Source organism: Myotis lucifugus, unplaced genomic scaffold, assembly GCF_000147115.1.
Source record: "Myotis lucifugus unplaced genomic scaffold, Myoluc2.0 scaffold_1612, whole genome shotgun sequence".
Taxonomy (NCBI): Eukaryota; Metazoa; Chordata; class Mammalia; order Chiroptera; family Vespertilionidae; genus Myotis; species Myotis lucifugus.
The window spans coordinates 22,880-27,139 of NW_005872660.1; positions in this window are offsets into that span (position 1 = coordinate 22,880).

The following is a 4,260-nucleotide window of genomic DNA, read 5'->3' on the forward strand; positions in this document are numbered from 1 at the left end:
CGCCCCTCACCCAACAGCAGTATAAAAAAAGCGCAGTATGAAAAAAGCGCCCCCCTCCATGTTGGCGTGAATCCACGTGCCCTGTCTTTGGGGGTACGTGGGTCTCCCGGGGACGCAGAATAAACCTTTTCCTTTCCTTTCTTTTCTGATTCACTGGACTCTCTATTTCTTGCGCCACCTCCTGAGCCACCTAACCTAACAATAATATCACCTTACAATTTTCAAAGGGCTTCCACCAACAGTGACCTGTACTGTGGACATTGCATTTGCTGAAGCCCAGTGTTGAGTTTCGGTGAGCACTGTAGATTGTTTCCCCTCTGGGCATGTCTGGAGAAATCTCCGCCCCTAAAAATTCCCGCCTCTTGCAAATCTCACCCAAAGTCCTTTAAAAGCAGCCGACTTCCCTCACTGTTTCTTGTAGCCATTGAGGCTGAGCCACCTGGTGTGCGGCTGATTGAAACCATTTGTTATCCCTCAGCACTCTGTCCTCGTGCGTTCCTTCCTGGGCCACCTACCTAGCAGTTGTTCACAGAGGTAAGTTGTTGAGTTGTGTTGTGATTTTGTTGTCCCCTTGCTGTGGGAGTGGGTGCATGTATTCCTTTTGGGTGTTTCCTTGTGCACGTGGTGGTGTTTTTGGAGTGTCGTGTTATTGTCTCCTGAGGGAGAGGTGTTTTTTGACGTGTGTATGTTGTTTGTGTGTTTTGGAGCATGTAGGTCATCAGTTGGTGGAGTGTTCTTGTGCAATGGTGTTCCTGAGCCCCACACGATATTGTGTGGTAGGTGAGAGTGTTCCCATTCGTCTTCCCTTGTGCGTGTCCAAGTGCCCTTAATGCAGTAGAATTGTAAGAGTGTGATGATCATGTTCTAAAAGGTCTATCAGCCTTAGGTTTTCTTTTTTTTTTTTCTGTTTTTCCCTCCCTCCCTCCCTCTCTCCCTCCCTCCCTCCCTCCGCTTCCAACATCCTTAGTGTTAGATGGTTGAGGGAAGGCCAATGGCCCTGCTGGCTGTTGTCTTTGATGGAAGAGGCCAGGTGGGTGCAGTTGTTGCAGTGTCCTTGGTGCAATAGGTTTTGATGCGGGAGGAAGGTCGGTGGGATGGGTTGGAGCGTCCCCCAGGCTGTGCATGGATCCGTGTCCTGGCACGTGGAAGGCTAATGGTCATCCCCGAAAAGGAGCGTGCAGGTGAGTGATTCCTAGGTCATGGGGTTGGGGAGCGGAGCTGGGAGTGTAGGTGTGGTTTCAGGTTTGGTGGAGTTTGTCTTTGTGTGTATTTTTGTCATCCCAGGCAAAGAAAAGGAAGCAAGAGGCCATGGATGTGGTAAGGTGATGGGCACGAAGCTGTTTGTGTTTTGTTTGTGTAGTACTTGGCAGAAGGTTGTCTGTGTTGATGGAGAAGACCAAGCAGTGTTTGCATGTGTTTTGGAAGTTGGACATGATTGCTTGAAAGGTCTGTGAGTGCTTCCGTGGCAGTGAAGTGAGGGAGAGCATGTGAGAGAAGGGAAGGTCCCCTGTGGAGTAGAGTTGGTGAGGTGATGGGTTTTGTGATTGGCACGGTTTTTAGTTTTGAGGTGTTTTTGGATGTGCTATGAGAGGTTGGGCATCCCTATAGTTGTTTTGAGTTGATGTTTGTTTTCTTTGAAGTAGGGAGGGAACTAGTCCCATCATGTTTTCGTGTTGATGAGGATGGATGGATGGATGGATGGATGGTGAATGTGTGTCCATCCTTAGTATGTGGGCATTAGGTTTTGAGCACTTGGAGGTCCCCTGAGGGAGGTATTTCCCCCCTGTTTTTGAGGGTTGGAGTGTCCTTGTGTCTGTCCCAGAACTCCATGTATTGTCCTCCCTCACAATTAATTTGTTTTGAATGGCCATGGAAGCAATGAGGACATTTTTCCCAGTGATTTGTAGAGATGGTAGGAGGGAGGTGGCGGTGGGGTGGGGAGGGGGTGGGGAGGGAGGGAGGGAGGGAGGGAGGGAGGGAGGGGAGCAGAGAAAGAAAGATGGATGTGAGAGGTACTTGGATTGGCATTGCTAATTGCCTAGAGTTGTTCTGAGTCTTGTATCTGTGTTTTTAATGGTTGTAGGTGGGAGCCCTAAGTGCGATGCAGGTCCTGTGTGTTTGTGTGAGTCTATCTGGGGTCCTCCTGACATGGTGGGTGTGGTGAAGATGAGCAGCTGTGGAGGGGATGTGTTGCTAAGTGGCTCGTGTGATGATTGGTAACGTGCAATTTTCAGGGTCGTCCCCCTGGTCCCACTCTTTGCACAGGACTCCTGTGGCCAGCTGTTTGAGTGATCCGTCGTGGACTCGTGGAGGTGCTTGTGAGTATGACAGCCCCGTGGTGGGTGTTGTGCAGGCATGTGAGGGCCCCCCGCCCTCCCCTGAACACTGTGTATTGTGTGCTTTGGGTTCCTTCTCACCGTTTGTGGTGAATCCTGCCTTGCAAATGTTTGTTGCTTCTTTTTTTCAGGCGAAGTCATTTATGGAATGTGGAAGTCCCTGTTTGGCCATCCATGGGAGGTCGCTGTTCCTTGGAGCTCCCCTGTGCGGTGACCCAGAACGTCCTTGGGTGGCTGTGTTTATGCAGTCAGCAGGTAAGAGGGTGGCATGGTTTTGAACGATGAGAGTTTGTTCAAGTGTATCAGGTGCAGAGAGCTGGAGTGTTTGCTTAGATGGCAGTGTACTGTTGTGGGAGAGTTGAGTGTGAGGATAAGCCTGCCAGGATTTTTCAGAATGAGGACCAGAAAGTGTGAAAGCTGAGCCCATGAGGATGTGTTTTGTGTTTTTCTGAGAAAGGCTGTGGTATCTAGTGTTGTTGTTGAGTGAGTCCAATACCGAGTATGTGTTTATTGATTTTCATGTGTCCACTGTGGACCCGCTGAAGCATGGCCCTTGCTTTCCTAGGTGAAAAGGAAGAAGGTAAGTGTCCCTGTTGGATGCCCCAGAGCAGGAGGTTTAGCTAGTGGTTTGTGGAGAGTGTGTGGAGCTTGTTGCCCCTCTGTGTTGTACTGAATCGGATCCTGTGTCTGGACTGTTGGTGATAGAGAGGCTTGGGCATGGATGACAGTGTAGTTGCCCAAGTTTTGCCATCTGCGGTGAAAGTCAGGGATGCTGAAAGTAGCTTTTGTGTTTCTTGAATTGGGAGAGATAAGGATTCCTGTGTGTGTGTAATGTTTCATCTGTTGCCACTCATGTTGTGTGAAAAGGTCAAGCCATTTTTTATTTTGAAAGAAGAATGGAATGTTATCCTTGGATCCTTTATGTTTGTGTTTGTTTAGCTGGTTCATCATGAAGATGGGGTTGCTTTTCATATTTGATGAATGTCGGATGAAGTCGGCAAATGAAGAGAATGTCAGGCAATGAATAGAGGAATGAGGGATGTGACCAGAGCTTGGTAAGTGACTCTGAAGTGGTTTCTATCCTAAAGATGTATTTCCTTGCCCAGTTTTCCTCACTGTTCACCATGTTGGCCCGTGCAGTGAAGTGTCTTTTGCTGAAATGTGGTGTATTGTATGTCTCCACGGTGTAGGTTTGATATGAGTTCTAGTTTCTGTCACCTGTATGAGATGAGGCAAGACAATATGTTTTTTGTGGCTTCCTTGCATGCATGTTTTTTGTTTCTTTTTCCCTTGTTCTGTGTTACTCTATGTCTAGGTCCGTGGGAAGAAATGTTGATTTGTTTTAAAGAACAGTTTTATGTATGACATGTGCATGTGTAGCTGGACAAGTGGAATGAAAAGTTAACTAGAAGAGGACGTTCTGCCAGGAAAAGGCGGGAGCCTGCAAGCAGGCCACGTCAGAACAAAGTCTTGCGAGCAAGACTTATTGTTTAGAGGCAGACCTTTCCTTGAGTTGATAAATAGTCCATGAGGGCATGGAAAGTTCAAGGGAGGGTACACTGCTGCAGGTGGAAAGGGTCTTTGTATAACATAGGAAATTAATAGTGTAATGTATAACTTAGCTTTGATGATCTCATAAGCATGCATGCCTGTTCATCATTGTCACTTGCTGTACTCCATTGTTATTTGCTGTACTCACTGAATAAAAGCCATGAGAGCTTTGGGGGCCTTTGCTATTCGCCTGAGCGAGCGGTAGCCCTCTGCTTCTATAAACTTAATCCTGCACGCCAAGCTCATCTCAGCGTCACCGTTCACAAAGAACAGCAATAGTTTTATGTATGACATGTGCATGTTTGCATTTTCTCATAAATTCTTTTGTTTTTAACTGAGAAAAATATTTTTTAAAGGATATATTGGTGATTGA